General features: G+C 48.2%; 1 long non-coding RNA gene across 1 annotated transcript; it reads left to right on the top strand.

The window, feature by feature from the left end:
• The first annotated feature begins 22 nt into the window (after positions 1-22).
• LOC147599355 (uncharacterized) lies at positions 23-6,161 on the top strand. The gene is made up of 4 exons (XR_015259669.1): positions 23-271; positions 3,677-3,782; positions 5,244-5,413; positions 5,545-6,161. It is a non-coding gene; the product is annotated as an uncharacterized LOC147599355 (long non-coding RNA).
• Positions 6,162-17,301: the final 11,140 nt, after the last annotated feature.

Below are 17,301 nucleotides of genomic sequence, written 5' to 3'. Positions count from 1 at the left end.
GGGTTTGGTTTGCTTTCGCTGGGAAGTTTGATGCGAGCCTGAGATTCTTTATAGGGACAGGAAAAAAAAAAAAAAAGGAGGAAGGAGAGACGTCACCAGCCGAGGCAAAGGGACTTCACTCTCTCTCTCCCTCCCTGTCATTTCACAGAGCTCCTGGATTTCCTGTTGCTGCTGCCGCTGCCTGAGATGGGGCAAAGAACTGAGCCGAGCCGTCCCCCGCTGCCTCCCAGCATCGCCTGTCCCCGCAGAGCTGGAGCTGCGTGAGCATCAGGTGGCAACATCTCGCCCCGATCCTGGCCCCGCTTCCCCCAAAGGCAGAGGGGTGGCCGGGGGTCGGCGTCCCGCACCAGGGCATGGGAAGGGGAGCGCGGAGGGACAGGACACCACCTGAGAAGCAGGCTCGCTGTCTTTGCCCCCCTTCCCCTGGTTATATAGCAGGTTGGGGTTCTCTCTGTGCCACTCAGAATTCCTGCCGGAACGCCACCTCCGTCCTCCTGCCCTGCTGCCCGTTGCTGTGTATCCCCGGCTCCTGGGGCGCAGCGGAGGTTCCGTGTTTGGGTAGGGTATTTTGGGCATCCCCGATGGTGGTGTGGTTTGTACGGCGCAGCTGCCTCCCTGGTCCCTCCTGGGTTTCTCCGAGCAGCTGCTTCTGTGTCACCTGAGCGTTATCAGCAGGCGCTTGGGCGTAGGTAGATGCCAAGGCTTCCAGCCTGTCCCCGTGCCGTTGCCTCTGCCGTGCCAGGCAGGATTTCAGCAGGGACGAGCACTCCTGCCACGCTGGGGGACAGTGTGGTTTTGGCAGGGGATGCGCAGATGCTTCCCCTTCCGCCTCCACTGCGGAGAGCACGCTCTTCTCCTGGCTCGGGGCTGCTCCTTGGGCCACAGGAGCCTCCTGCGCCAGCTGCAAGGGTCGGAACCTGTGCTTGGTTAGCGCCAGGCGGCCTGGGAGATGTCCCAGCGCGTGTAAGGGGCGCTTCTGGAAACGGGGGTGACGGGGAAGGAGCAGTTCTGTGCTGTTGCAGTGCAGGAACCGGTTCCGTGGCTGTGAGCGTACACAAACCACCGCGCTGTGCTGATAATGAGGGAGTGGTGGAAGCGCTGCGGCTGCCCACGCAGGTTGGCATTCCCAGTAGCGCCACAAGTGAGGCACTGGGGTTAAACGCCCGTGTCAGTGGCTGGATGACGGGGTTTGTTTGCGTTTTTTGGTTGCTCTTGCTCAGTTGGTCTTCAAAGGAAGAAGGGAAAGATAGCAGGTGCCGTAGACCTTATATGGTGTGCATAGCAAGGGTTTTAGTGAAACTGGACTGTGGTCAGGGTATTACAGAATTTTCTTGCCTCTTTTTAGTACACTTCTAAATTCGTAATGCACATAACGAGTGTTCATGCTACATTAAAACGCACCAGAGCAAAGGGAGACATAGGCACGGTTCTGTGGGTTATGAATCTGTATGTTATCCTGCAAGGAACGTGGGCACTTGAGAGGATCAGGATTGATACCTGGCGTAGAAATGTCCCAAATTCAAACAATGACTTGAACACAGAACAGCCTCAGATATTTCCAGTTTGATGCACAAGGAGCATCATTGCTCACGCACAGTCTGAAATCAGGAGCGCTTTTCTCAGCATCACATGGTGTCACCAGTTCATGCTAATTTTCCTGTGAATGCCCAGCTCATTCTTAAGATGACAAATGCATTTTCTCTATGCCTACAATTAATTTTTAGAACACACAACTTCCCCCAGATCAGTGTTGCAGTAACGGACTCCTAAATAGTTATGGGTACTTGTAAAGATCAATCTTAAATGAAGCTTAAGGGAAGAATGAAAATTCCAGCTTAATTATAGAACTGTGGTTTATTTTTGATTTACAGGGAGGTGTTTGAGAATTCTTTGGATGTTGTGGACCAGCTGCTAGCAAATCATGTTGTATTTGTGTAGTGCTCCAGATCATCTTTTATCTGTTGATAAACGTAATTGATCTTTTAATCAAGATTAAATGCCTATAGTGTGTAGTTTCGTAAGGAATTCAGTGTGAGAACCTGGCCAGATGGTCCTGGGAACCATCTTTAGTTCTTTATTTTCTCCCTCAAAATACGCAGGATCAAAAATGCGGTTGTAAGCATGGCTCGTGTTGTTCCTGAGCGTCTTCACATGCCTGCAGCAACCTGTTAGAGCTCTTCCAAAGCACAGCAGACTTCCCTAACGCAACAGCGTGTTCTGTTTGTACAGGTGGGAAGAGCAATCTACTAACTGGACTAGAACCTCTTCAAGGCAGCACAACTTGTTTTGCCGTGGCAGTTATTCCATCCGGGAAACTCAAAGCTCCTTACCAATATTAGCAAATATCAGATTCACCATACTTGTGGGAGTTGAAGCAGGGCTGGAAAAGGTCGTTGCCCTTCCTAACGAAATGTTTTTAGCTTTGTAAAGGCACCTGGCTGTTGTATCAGCGTGACCATAACTAAATAAAATAATAATAAGAAGGAAGTGAAGATTGCAGTGGAAATACTAGGCAACTGGGACAGAAAGCAATAACCTGTAAGAATTTGGCCAGAATATCAGGGCTGTGGCTGCATCAAGGGGTTCTTTATCATTTTCCTAGAGCGCTTTTTGGATGGACAGCTTTCCATGTCCTGTAAATTCAAGCCCTGAGAAGAGGCAGTGGAAACAGGCAGGACATTGCAAATGCTCCTTGCATTGTTCTGGGATAAAACCGTGCATATCCCATAAATTCGGCTATTATTTATTTGATGCATAGGGTGCCTTGGAGACACATGCTGGCCTCCAGGATAGGCAAGGTGCTGGCTATATATATGTCTCTTATATCTGGGTCCCTAAGCCAGTAAAGAGAAGTAAAGCTGTCACTTCCAAGGGTACATAGTCCATCCCCAGTTCCACCTGGTCCCCAACATGGACAGTAGCATGGCCAACGGTCGCTGCCCGAATCGGGAGAAGAGCTGCAAGGCCATCGCTGGGTGTGCCGCTCTCCGCAGTCTGGCCAGGCTGTCTCTTGTGCACACACACCCCATATCCCTTGGGGATCGAGAGACAAGTTAACATTGGCAGACTGTGAGCAAACAGGGTGGGGAGCTTTGTGATGATAATGCTTTTCGCTGGAAAATGGCGTGTTATCAAAACAGAAACCTTCTGTGGGAGGTCTCAGTTTGGAATAACTTCTGCCAGGGACGCGGTTTCTATGGAAAGAAAGCACCATCCCAGCTTTGCCTGCATCTTGGTCATCTCCTGCGTGTGCAAGGTCTGGTTTCAAGATGCTATGCTGAGTTGGGTCAGAAAACTCCACTCTCACGTCTTGCAGGAGTCCTCTGCTCAACAAATCCGTTGGCTGTCCTTTGGCTGTTTCATTCCGCTTCTTGCAGACGTGTTTGCTTACTTATTCCTTTGTTTTGAAAAAAAAAAAAAAAAAAAGACCTCAAGAAAACCCCATTTGGCTCAAACACGGAATGGGAACAAAATGTTTCTCTAGCTGGGAAAAACATTTCCTGCACAGCTTTGTTCAGCTACACAGGCGATTGGAAGCCTGATAGCAAGAGACGTGGGGCCAGCATGGGCACGTTTCCGATGAGTTGCTGCTCCTCGGTGGGATGGCACCTTCAGAGGGAAGGACAGGGAGCACACAGTCATTAACAGAGCCTGTGCAACTTTCTTCTTTATACAGGAAGGGAAAACAAGGCAAAGAAAGGTTTAATGAATCATCCGAAGCCACAAAGCAAGGCTGGAAGAGGCCTGTTAGTCACTTTGAACAACAGCAACACAACAAAAGTGTAAGTAAAGTAACACACTGCAAGCAATTTTATTTTTGTTTAAAAGCTGTCAAGAATGAGGGGTTTTCCTCCGGTGTGACCTTTCATCCATCCCTGGCTAGCATCCTGGCAGGCTCGTCCCCTGCGGTCCAGCTGAGGCTGTCACTGCTCGCATCCCTCCGCTCCGGTCCGAGCGCCGGTCTGAGCCTGCCCCGCGGCTCTTCCCTCGCACCACCCATCTTGCACTCGCGCTGGTGAAAAACGAGGAGACCTGCCTGAAAAACTCCTTAGACCCATGTGTTCAGACACCAGAGGAAAGCAGAACATTTCATCCTTTTGCTGGAAACACGGGAGATTAAAGGATAACGATTACTTACCTCCCATTATACAGCGCTTTGAACCGTAGTCTGTTTTCTTAAACTTTAACGTGGGGGAAATGTGTGATGTTGCATTTCTTTGTGTTTCCTCTGAGGTTGTTTTTGAGCATCTCCTTGTAGCTGTTTGAGTTGAATCCTTTATAACCGCGCCTGCCTGGGGACATCCTTACAGCTTATAAATATAATCAAGGCCTTGGGCCCGTCTGGCTCTTAGGAAGAATTAACTGGTTTGGAGGAGCAGACAGACTTCTGAGCCAAGAGCACAAAACAAGAGAAATGTTAAGGAAAATAAATAGCCATCAACAAAAGGAGACAGGCACGGGGTTTGGTCACTGTTTTCTTCTGCTGGAGTCTGTGGCAGAAAGACAAAGCTATCCACCTAATGGGGAAGAAATTTGTGAGCCAAGTTTCAGCCGTACACAGCATTTGAGGTAAGAAAAATATTCCATCCCTTTGAGGTACCTTCATCCAGACCTTCTCCCTGCAGTGACCTTCCTCAGCCAGAGGCCAGATTTCATGTGAAGGGTTTTCCTTCGCCAGAATGTGAACTTCAAAGTGTGAGAAAAATGAGTTTCATCCAGCTGTAGGTCTCAGAGTGAGCGACCAGGAATGCTCGTTTTATTTATTTTTCTTTGGATTCTAATTCCCTCTTACGCTTTCTCTCTCTTTGGGGATAAAGCAGGATTTGCTTACCACTAAGACTGAGAATGAGAAACATGGTTCACATCCACAGTACTCTGCAGACGTTCCCTTGATGGTGGAGGTTTCTGCTCACATCTCCAAAGCAGAATCACCACTTGGAGCTGTCTGATCCAAGTAACTGGAGTGGAGAGAGAGAAGCCTTGGAGGAGGAAAAAGCACAAATGGGCCTTGACAGTGGCAGGGCAGAAAAACACTAGTGGGTCCAGAGCAATCGCATTAATCAGGACACCAGCCACGTCGATCACAACAGTGTTAGGGCTACTTCAACCGATCGCACAAGGCTGGAATCCTGTACTGTGAGCTTTTAAACTTGGCACCAGAGGGGCACAATGCCTCAGTTTATCACTTAAGTCTTAACGCGTACCCATGTTATGGTTTGCTCACTCTGTTTGCTGCCTTTTAGTGACTGCGGTAACCGCCGGGCAGCATCTGGAGCAATGTAAGATGTTCCCTTCAGCACCGACCTGGGAAGCCGGTGGGGAGAGGCCAGGACAGCCCCAGGCTCGCCAGGGAGGCCGTCCAGCAAAGCTACGCAGCCGTCAGCTGGAGAGTGTGTGATCATCTTGCGGCGATGTGAGTGTCATTAATCACAACGCTATTTTCTCTGCCTGTTGCGTGTGCTAAAAGAATATGCTTGGCACTCCTTTCACTGGGCTGCCGTCTTTCTGTTAGATTTCACAAGCAAATGCTTCTTGTCTCCGTAGGATGAACGTTGAGATTATCACCGGTTATGCTAGCTCCAAAGTAAACCGGAGAGAGCTACATGACTCAGTGCAGCCGGGCCTGGGAGGCAAAAATAGCCGGCTGGTGTGCTGAGATGATGGGGAGAATCAAAGAGACACTGTCTACCAAAATTAAAATGTCTGCAAATGAGCTTTCGGCCAGCGCAGAGCCAAAAGAAATGTTTCTTCCATGGACTTATTTATTTTTGAAATCTGAAAGGAAGCAGTTGCTGAAGACAAATGGACATTGTGCTGAAGGTTTTAGAAACGAGACGTGGTGGGACAAAGACCCTGATAGTGCGACTGCCATCACTGATCTTCATTGTCCCTGCAACGAGGGGCCGAAGAAAAGCTTGAGCCAGCGCCAGCAGAAGTGAATAGAAGTGAATGGGAAGATTCCCACTGCCTTTAATGAGTTTTGGCTCTGAACCTAGATGAGGAAACATAACTAGCAATGAGTAAACTAGATTCTGAAAATCCTTTCACCTTTAGCAGGACAGAGTGGTATTAGTAAAATGACAAAGGGAATTTGTTTATGGTGCAGTTTTTTTTTTTAAAAGATGGCCGTGCCCCACATTGAATAAAAAAACCTAAGCTTGGTGCGTTGTCCTCGCATGGGAATGTCCTCCGTCAGGCTGGAATCCCAAAGCACAAAACCCAAACCCAAATGTCTTCCGCCAGCCAGTGTGCCAGTGTCCTCTCGCCAAGGCCAGCTGCTGCTACCTGCAAGGGATGAGGTGTCACGCTGAAGAGGAGGGAGGGCAAATATGAAGAGCCACGAATATGAACACAAAGTACCTGCCTCAAGGCTGCGATGTGTCCTTCTCGTGACAGAAGGTCCTGGTGCAGCCCTGGGGCACTGCGAAAACAAGACTCATTGGCACAATTAATTTTAAATTTAAGGCAGGAGGTGCAGAGAGAGCTTATAGGAGGAGAGCAGGACGGTTTCATCTATCTGCCCAGTTCCTGCTCGCCCCAGGGGGTGGCTGTTGAGGGAAAGCAGAAGAAATATTTCGTATTTGTTCATGGCCTATGCTTCAAATAGAATCCAACCTTAGGAGACCGTGATGGCTTTTGCAGGCAGGCAGACTTGGATGTGAGAGTCTTTCTCAGCAAGGTCAGCGCATGAGTCAGCGCGAGGCCAGGAATAGCGCTCAGGACCAGCACGACCGAGCGGCTGCGCGGAGCTGGAGACAACAGGCTCTGCTTTGTATCCCAGGAGCCAGCGCCCCAGCCAGGGAGCCTTGCTCAGGCCCTTGTTTCAGTGCATTCCATGCCATGAATCTCAGAGATAAAGTATATACTTCTTGGATGCTGTTTCCTGCAGAAAAAAAAAAAAAAAGGCTGCTCCTCTTTTTAAAAAAAACCATAACTTTGTGTTTTCTGCAGGCCAGGCACCTGCCATCTCATAGCCTGTTTACTAAAGAATGAAGCAATTACTTTTTTTAAAAGCCTTAATATCCCTAGCCATGCCACAAGGCTCTTTTGTACAGAGGTTCTCTGTCTTCTGGGCACTGGGAAGAATGAAAAATACTGCAGGGACCTTGTACACTGAATGGCAGAGGTGGGAACAGCAAGGGTCTCCAACAGGATTTAACAACCGGCAATCCACACTGACTGCTGGAGACATTGCCATCTGCAGCTAACTGCACGTTTGGTCTCAAGCTGGGTGTCCCCTCTTACTCACAGGTTGGTGGCAACAGTTAGTAGGTCCCAGAAAACTTTCTGTTCTTCTCCAGAGTCCAGGGACATCCTCAGCTTTATTGTCCCTTGCTACTGCCTTGACACAAGATGGGAGCGCTGGGCACGGAGGCAGGTCGTGCAGGGGATCTTGCCTGGGAGGCTTCGGCCGTTTCACAGGAGGGGACCAACGGAGAGCTCCACCGCCACTGCTTGGGGTTTGCCTCAGATATTTTTAAAAAAGGACAAAATATCTGAAAAGAAGTTGGGAAGGAGGGGAGGAATTGCACTTCTCACTGCCCACACAGTGTGTCACCCTTACTCCATGCCGTTGTGCACTCATATAGCATTCCTACGGGATCATAAATGGCTTTTAAAGGAGCAAACCTCACTGACTTACTCACAGTCCATAAACTGACCCTGTGCAGGTGAAATGGGGGTTTTACTGGTGACATCTTCAGCTGCAGAAGGATTAAACGAGCAGCTTCTTTTGAAGGGCAAGGCAGCTCTGGGAATTGAGGTGCCCGGCCAGCACCAGCGGGTTGATGGGAGGCCAAGAGCTGCCTCTTCCTTCCCAGCATTGTCCCTAAGGAAAGCAGTTGTCTTTTCAGCCTTCGCTTGAGGATAAGATCACTCCCACTTTCCTTGATGGAGTAGGGATGATCGTTCGCATGGAAAGAGCCAAGGTGCAGGATTTGAAAATTGCAAGGTATCTCCTTTCCAAGGAGACGTGTAATTGCACTGGAGGTTCACCTGCGGGGTAGGATTCAGCACGTCTTTCTGTTCCCCGGCTACATCGACTGCGTGACTCTGTTCCAGCAGCTTTTTGTTGCTCTGTTAGAGGTACATTGCGGTGGTCGCAGAAACCCCGTCATGTTCAGTGGGGCTGTTCACAGTGCGGAAAGGCAGCAGAATCTGGCAGATGGAACAAAGAGCGTTTCAGAAGGTACTTTCTGCCAGTTTTATGCACTGTACTAAAATTTAATAGGCATGAAACCACCGAGGTTCTGTACAAATCCAACACTGCTTTACAGAAATTGTTTAAAAATATGTAAGTTGTATCTTCTGTTAGCGTATATTGGCAAAACCAGCAGAGCCGTGCTGCCATGCGCTGCCTTTCTGTGCCATGTAATTGAGTAACAAATTAGTTGTCTGCTGCAGAGAGTTGGAGTGCGGTGACAAATCGTAGACTGAAGTTATTAGCCTGTGTTAACACGTATTGCATTCTCTGGAAGAGTTTTTCTTTTAGTCCCATGAACATCAAAATAATGCTACAGCTTGATGGCTGAATAACTGCATCCTTCAAATCCCTTCTCCCAGCCCTGGAAACCTGAGCTGAAGTGTAGATGTCCCTTTGAGGAGTAATGTCATGGCTTCCTTACAGCTCTGATGTTAACTCAGTTCTGCGTGATTTGACTGTTCCTTGTCCTCTTCCTTGAGTCAGGAAAGCAATGACAAGGAAAATGTTCCAGGGTCAGCTGCGAATACTTGCTTTTTGCCATGCTGTTTGGCAGTAGTTTCTTACAAGCGTTGGCCTTGTCCAGCCTTTCTGCTCGGAGCAGCCACGGCAGCACATCTTTTCTTTGGCCTCCGACATTCCTTCTGCTTTCGCACAGGAGGGGGCAGAGAGGCAGGTTTAAGACCTGTCAGATGCTTGCCTGCAGAGGCTTGCAGAGAGGCAGGATATCGAAGGATGCTGGTAAGAAATGGGACACAGCTGGGAACAGCATGAAGGAATAGGTGAGGGAGAAGCAGCTTCCTGGGACATTCTCCATTTAGCACAACACCATTTAGGAACATCAGAGCATCCATAGTACATCGTATCAAACATTCATCCACTCCACCATCCCCTCTGACAGTGGCTCAAATTGGAGATGTTTAAGAAAGCTCTGAGGAGTCTTTTCCAGGATGAGCTTCCCAGCCTGCAACTGTCTGGGCACGTGCTGATGGAGAGGTGGTGTCTTTTTGCTAAATAACTCTTGGTGGCTTTGTCTGCTGTGGCCTTAACCACTCTCTGCTGGAGGGCACATCTACTTTTAGTATCCACGGCTGGGTCTTCCATAGCCTGTCTGCAAGGTGCATGGAGAAACATCTCCCTTGGCTTCTTGGCAGCATGCCACCTGCTAGTTTAATTTACCGCTCCCCAAGCTTCTCAGTTGCCTCTTCAGCCCCCTCATGCCACTCCCATGACTTTATAAACCTGCATCCATTCCTCCCTCTCTCAGTGACCTATTATTTTCCAGACTGGAAACTCCCAGTTTGCTTAGCCAGTCCTGCCGTTGAAGCTGTCCCGTATTACCTTATTTTTTTAACCTTTTCCAATGGAGATCAGTCTCTAGCTTGATGCTAATAAAAGAAGCAATAACTTCTTCTGCACCTATGGAAGAAAAAGCCCCGAGGAGTGATGGAGCAGGCCAAGTCTGCAGAAATGGGAGTCAGTTGAGATGGGGAAGGTTTTGGCTCCCATAAACCCGTAACATCTTCTTAGGAGAACTGTAGAGAGTTTCCCGTCAGCCAAGAAAAAAGAGAAGCAAAGCAGAAAGAAGCCCTTTTGAAACTGTGTAGGAAACGTAGGGGACCTTCTGAGATTAATTTCCCAAGAGTCTCAGCCTGTTTATTTCTGTGCTTAGTTCAGGTGTCGTTTCCACCCATGCTCACACTTTGTGCTGGGTTCTCACCATAATGCTTTAAGAAGCCGCCTGTGCATGACACCTCCGATGAGGACCACGAACGCCTCATTCAGACCCGCCATCTCCCCCCACCTCAGCCCTGCAGAATTGCATTCTCTCTCTCCTTTCCCTTCTTACCACTGGCCTCTGCAGCCTTCCCCCAAACGGCAGCGAGTTTAGGGTCCCTGCATGCTCAGAAGCTCAACCTGAGGTGCCTTAGAGCGGAGTTAATCATAGAGATGTTTTATCTCTGTCTTACTCTTTTGAAAAGTCTCGAGATGAGCATGTGAATTCAGAGAGGTCAATTCCAGCGACAGACAAGGATGAGCCCACAGTCTTGATGTGGAGATCCCGATGGACACCTGATCGTGCACTCGACTGTGCATTCGCTCTGGTTTATCCTGGACAGAGGATACCAGGCACTATCTTCCCCTCTCTTCTTGCATTATATGACCGTTAAGAGCAACACTACGGCTGATTCAATCATTTCTCAGCTGCCTGTGGTCTGTTGCCACGTGTTGTCCCTGATGTGACAGAGGCCCTCAGAGCCATTGTACAGCAAACTCCAGGGAAAATGGGAAAGCTGCTTATTTTCCTTGGCATATGAACAATTGTTCTGGCCAAACTGAGTCCAGTTCTGTGTGTGTTTATGTTATGCTTTACTATCTGCATGGTTAGCCCTGGTATGGGGTTCGATGGCTGGTGGTTTGTAATTTGTACGACCCTTGCTCTGCCTGCCTTTGCTGTCCTCTGCTGTAGTTGTGGCCGTTTCTTTTTTTATTGCCGCTTCCTCCTGAGGGAGCAGTGATGTGTGGTCAGAGGTTAACCTTATTTGCTGAAATAGCCAGCTTCTGTGCCAGCAGATCTATAAAAATGGAGAACGGCGATGAGGAGATGGGAAATAAATAAAATAGATATTCTCCAAGTGACATACGCAGCCATTCTGGTAGAGGCACAGAAACAAAGGAATTTCTGTAAGTGCTGAGATCAATATCCCATCCCGCGTTCTGCCTCTGTCGCTGTATTGTGGCAATGCTTTGGAGGAAAAGGACAACTCCATTTGGTAAAAATTGTGGAGCCATCTGCCTGTGACAGGCTTTGCTTCCTGAGATGAACGTTACTCAGTGGACACCTCACGGCGTAATGTTCCCGTATCGCTGCAGGTCTGTACGTGGTTCTGTGGGTCCTGCCCTTGTGCATGCAGCACTGCTGAGCTCTGGACATCGATGGCGTTTTGTGATAATGAGTTCCGCAGATTAGCCAGGCATAAAGATGTTTCTTTCCTTTGCACAGCGACGGCAAGCGGCTGCAACCCAGACTTTCACATCACACTCTCTAGCTGCAGCTTTAGAAGTGCATGGCATGAGAGAAGCTGCTGTGAGGCTTCACACGACCGTCTGGTCCAAATATTTGGGTCTAGGGTCTTCTTATTTTTCATTGCTTCCTTTTCTTGTCTCTAAGCGGGTTCTTCTTTTTCTTGCTTCTGAGGCTGTGGTCTAGGCTAGTAGTTTTTATGTCTCCTTTTTCTGGTGCTGGGCCTTTTCTGAGTTTTCTTATTCCTCCAATCTGATAAAAGGTCAGCGTTAAGCAAGCTGTAAATTCTACTTTATCATGAACAATTATTTCTAAGCGGTTAAGCAGAATCCTTAAGCCTTTTAAAACATGGTAACAGCCTCCATTATGTATGTATGTTCCTGTGCCATGATAGCCTCACAATCTGATCCCGTCACCGCCGTGCGCTGTTCGCGTCCCGTTTGGGCCTGGCTCGCATGCTCATGTCGCTCAGCTTCCACATTGTCCCCCCAGCTGATGTCTTCTGGTCTTCTCGGTAGCCACCAAGACCAGACGGTCGCCATCCCTGTTGCTGGCTGTTCCCTATTGATTAGTAGATCAGTTCCCAGAGTTAACGATGACTCAGATGCACTAAACTATTACAAGTCTCAGCCAGCCTCAGGCTCCAGCACCCCTGTGTGTAATGAAGCTTCTTCTGCTTCCTTGGTAGAGCTCTGTCCTAATTTTGGCTTCAGCGTAGATGATTCTGTTAGTGCTGGCTGGACGGAGCAGCTTATCAACCTTGGCTAATAGCTGGCTAGCTCTGCGGTGTATGAATCAGTCGATGTGTTCCTAAATCTGCCCCCAGAAACGGGCTCAATGTGGCGAGGCAATAACTTGAGGCTGAAGGAGTCATGTTTGGCTGAGTGGACAGCTTCCCTGAGACTGGAAGAAAATATTCTAAATATAACAAAGAGCACCATAAAGCCTAGGTTTAAATAGATATTAGGCTTTGACACTAACTGGAGGAAGCCAAATTTCCAGCTGCCAGTAGGATGCCCAGCTCCCAGGAATGTAATCTGAGATTCTTAGCTCACTTTGCCTCAGCAATTTAATAATCATTTAGGCTAAAAAGCCCCAAAGTGCTGTCCATTTAAGTCATTTTGAACATAAATTAAAATTGTCCAGGGAACTCCTCTAATTAGTAACGCGGGGTCTCTCAGTGCAGAGCCTGCAAATACGGCATCCAAGCGCCTCAGCTCTTCTCTGTCCCGCTCCGAGCCTGGCCCTGCCCTACCTCAAGTAGGCTGACCAGAACTTGAAATGGAGAGGGAACACCACACCATGAGCCCCAGTCCTGTGCAAAATTCCCATGAAAAAAAAAAAAGCGTATTTTGAGGTTGCTCATCCCTGTGGTTATTTTTTTGGCAGGTCCTGTTTGGTAAAGTGCCCTGTGTTCCGTGTTTGCTGATGGGAACAGGGTGGGGATGGATGTTGCGCTGAGCAATTATAAATATACGCCACATCCTTTCAGCAACGGGTAAAGCAACTCCCTTGGTCTGAACCAAGTGACTCCAGCTCCACTTTCGGAGCACCCAAACTGTGTGATTCCCTGGTGGCAGACAGACATCCTGGAAAAAAAAAAAAAAAAAAAAAGAAAGCCTAAACAAAACAGCCTCCTGTGAGCTAAATACAGGGATACACAGGAAAAGCTTTTAATCTCGGATAGACAGCTGTAATTGTCTTGTCTTCCTCTCCCCTAAAGAAAAAAACAGAATCCTATAAAACATGTTTTACTGCTCAAGACACTGTCTGATAAATGAGAACGGGTTAAAAGATGGGAAAATGGTGGAGATAATTGGAAAGTGGGCATGGGGCATGGCGTAGATGGTGTAGAGCAAGGGGTGGATAATGTCCTGGTTCTGGCTAGGACGGAGTTAATTCTCACCTGAGCTGGGAGAGGAGCTGGCCCCTGGCCCCTGTGGCTGGGACACAGCTGGGATGGGTTACCAGTTAGCCCCCAGCTGGGACAGGTTACCCCAATTAGCCCAAGGGCTACTCCACGCCCCGTGGCTCCTGCTCAGGGCATAAAGTGGGGATGGTGCAGAGGGGCAGGTTTGGCTTCTCAGGAGGGAGCTGGGCACCAGGACCCACGGTGAGTTAGTGCACTGTAAATTACGTGCTTATGTTTATTCTGTTACTGGGTTTATTATTTGTCTCTGTTTTCTCTTAGTTTGTTCCTCTGTTAAACTGTTTTTATCCCAACCTGTGGGTTTTGCCTTTCTTTTTTCCCAATTCTCTCCATCCCACTGGGGAGGCGGTGAGGGGACAGTGAATCAGTGACTGTGGGGTGTTTTAGCTGCTGAGTGGGGCTGAGCTGTGGCAATGGGAGAGGAGGGAGCACCTTGTGAAAGAATTCAATCCTAGGCTTGGGTCTAGGACACTAATGCAGAACACACCTCACGCTCACAGAATACGTAGGCACAATTTCTCAAGGGAAAAAAGGTGTAGATGAGCAACATCACTGCTGCATTTAATTTTCTTTCCTCTGTTCTGGACAGTTTTTTTTTTTTTTTCCTGGGTATCAATGAGCACTTTAATTGCTAGAAGTCCCACCTCAGGCAGGAGAACAACGATCAGTATTAAAAATGTAAATTCTGCTGAACTGAATGCACCTAGAAACACCAGTCCAGCTACATAGGGGCAGAGGTTGAAGATGTGGGGCCCATGGCCGTGTGGGAGCTGTGCTCAGGCTACAGGTTCTCTCTGGGGCATTCGGAAGAGGAGACTTGGTCCTTTTGCTTCTCCATTCTGACCCCGTGCTGAGCAGAGCTCAGCAACTCTGAGCCCTGAAGAGCGATATCCAGGATCCCGCTGCATTCAAAATACATCCCAAATTTTTGTGTGCATCCTCATGCACCCAGGCTTGTCTTGAGTCTCTTTTCTCTGGCTGCTTGGTGCAAGTCATCTTACAAAAATGAGTAAAAATCTCTTTACCCTGGTTCCATTCCACCGTAAGGTGTGGTAGCAAGGCAGTCAGGGTTGAGTGCTAGGTGTATTGAAAGAGCCAAAAAAAAATCCTGTATACTTCCCTCTGGTTGGCATTCGTCTCCATGCTGATGGTCGGTGTTGGACTTAGAGTTTCTGTGTGCAAAACAGCAAAACCCCCACTGATGTCTACAGGAGCAAACTGCGTATCTTAGGATTGGCTTTCCCCCTGTGAAAGGCTTCCAGAGCAGCTTCACCAAGTCTCTGCACGTTATACTTCTCTTCAGGGCTTGTAAATGTGTGTGGCCTCTGATTCTGCTTTTTGGGGTCTTTATTTGAACACACAAGGTTTCATTTCATTCTCAGGTTAAAATCTGGCTCTTGGGGTTGCTTCGCTCGAGTTCCTCCAGTCACAAATTCCTACCAACTCTTCCAAGAGTGTCTGTGCGCACAAGGCACAGTGTCATACCCATGCTCATGCATTCCTAAATTAATTTCTAGTGGAAGCGGTAATGCCTCGTTCCAAGGTAAGGGGAGGTGGATGTGGCCTGATGGTGAGAGCGGTGGGTGCCCCTTTTCTCAGCCCGGCAGCGATGCTGGCGCGCGGGAGCAGCCCGTCCGCCCTGTAAGGGAAATGCGTGTGCTCTCTGCTCTGATCTCCAAAAGCTGAATTCCATCCTCTGTGCCTCAGACGGCTTTTTTGTCACCCCCCTTCCCTCCTGGAGTATTAATAGCTTTACGGTGAAAGAGTTTCATCTCTTAACAGGAGAAGGAAAAAGAGACAGGCAGCTGCTTTTTTTTTTTTTTTGTCAGGTTGATTATTTCTTCATCCTAAATATGTGCAGCTCTCGGGGCAGCTCTCGTCTGTATCTGAAGGCAGAACATTAACCTTCATAAGCTTCAGGAGGGCTTTAAATGTTCCCTTGATTTCAAATTTTACCTCCTGTTATGTGTTACCTAGCAGTGCGGCAGGGACGGTGCGTTGTCCTTTTGTAATGCCTTTTATTTAAAAACTTCAAAATGCTTCGAAACCGCCCGGCATTTGAAATGAGAACTGGGTCAGCTCTGCCTCCCTCATTTTAGAGATGAGGACAAACAGGCGGAGAGGTTAAATGGTTTGCCCTGCAAATGGGAAATGTTTGTATAGTGCCATTCAGGAGAGCACTGAAAACTTCTGACTGTTAGCTCTGCACTCGCCACAGGAGTGAATTTCCTTCTCCTGGGAAAATTATTTCCTCTGTGATCATTGCAGTGAGGCTGCCAGACAGAAAATTGTAATTAAAGAGACCCCAAAGATCAGCTGCCCAAAGCTGAGCTTTTCTCTCTGCAACAAACTGGGAGGATGATTTGGGGGGGTTAGAGGAGGATGGGACCAGCTCATGTGCGTTCAGCTGATGAGTGATGTGACTGTAACGTGTCAGGGCCTCCCAAACCAGCCTTGCCCTGCTCCCAGTAGCTCCCAGTGAATGTGGGGCAGAGCTGGAGCAAGAAATCAAATTGCAGGGTATTTGCCCCATCACACTTCTAGGAAACTGCAGTGTACCGGTGAATAAACCTGGCGAGCCAACAGGCGTCATAAGGATTTCTCCTTCCCGCTTCCTATTGCTTGCATTGCTAATCAAACCCTGGAGATGGGGTTCACTGGAAAATACGTGGTTCTTGATGCTGTCTGTTACGTAGGGCCTCATGATGGTTTGTGTTTTTCTGGTAGTGACAGTTTCTGCTGAGATGGGTCTTGGTTTTCATTTAATGGCAAAATGAAGTTTTCAGCCGTCATAGTTGCAGAGAAGAGCCTAGGTGACAGCCCAACCATCTATATCCAATCACCCTGAAACAACGTTGGCACGGATTTCGGTGTGTTGTTTTATCACCTTGCAGAGGAATTGCTGGCTTAGAAAGCAGAAGCTGCTCTGAAGCGTTTTAAGTCTGTCAGGTTTATTCCCAATTTGTGCGACAATACAGTGACAGTGGGTCAAATGAACGGAGTAGTGTTTCAATAAAGTCTCAGCAAAATATCTCAGGAGGCTTAAAAAGAGAACCCAAATACACGATTGTGCTACAGCAGCTGAGAATCACAGAAAGAATAATCTGCATTTATACTCGCCTCCCATCCAAGGCTGATGAGGTCCCGCACAAGCTGTAAGGCACTTTGCAACCCCTGTTTTCTGTCGCAGAGTACCTGGGGATTTTCTGAGTGGAAAAGTTGCCTACTAAAAACCGCTCCATGGCAGTTCCTTCAGCGACTGTCACCTTTGGCTTGAAATCTGCCTGTATTTGATCTTCACCTTCTTGAAATCTGCCTGTATTTGATCTCCTTCTATTTACTTCCAGTTGTGTCTGTGTCACATTTGCTTTAATAATCAGATTTTGACTTAGGAAGGAAAGTTCCTCAGTCTTATGATTCCTGTAGGACCATCTCAATGCTACCGCAATCAGCGTGAAGTGCTTTTGACTGCGATATGAAATGTGCTGTGTGGGCCTTTGAGGAGAGTTCTCTGACAGCTAAAGCGTTCTTAGACTGAAGATGAGCAAATCCACCCAAATAGACTGATTCTGTTCCTGCAGTTTTCCTCTTTGCATATATAAACAGTGCGAAAGTCCTAGTGTGGTGACATCTTGTCGACGAGGGACACGTGAGCAGGAGCCGTTGTTTTAGTCAGTGCCACTGGTCCTGGGGTCCCCCAAGTTTCCCAAGGTGGTAACCAAGCTTGGTCCTGTTACCAGATGTGACCTACAGCAAGGAGATGTCCCCTGCTCTGGTTGCATCTGTGCATCTGGATGCAGCCCAGCTGGGTTATGTGCACCTCAAAGCGGTACCACTCTTCGTTTTGGTAGGAAACATCCATGTCCTTATCTTTGTCCTAGAACGTGGCACATAAACCTCAACAATAGCTCAAGGCTGTTGTCTGAATTTTAAAATATAGCCCCTGCATGGACAAAAACCTGATTTTGTTACCCTAACAACTTCTTCCTTCTCTGTGGATCCTCAGAGAGGGAGGGAGAAGACAAGGTCTCCAAAGACACGACAGGATTTCCAGCAGGAAGGGCAGCCTGTTCTTATCTCAGACACTTACTGGAAGGGGAAGGATGGGAAGTGTTGATTCATCAGTAGCTGTTGTGGAACAAATAT

The sequence above is a fragment of the Chlamydotis macqueenii genome, chromosome 11 (genome assembly GCF_036417535.1).
Source record: "Chlamydotis macqueenii isolate bChlMac1 chromosome 11, bChlMac1.mat, whole genome shotgun sequence".
Classification (NCBI taxonomy): domain Eukaryota; kingdom Metazoa; phylum Chordata; class Aves; order Otidiformes; family Otididae; genus Chlamydotis; species Chlamydotis macqueenii.
Note: the sequence above shows the minus strand (reverse complement) of the source record. Positions and strands in the feature narration are given on the sequence as shown.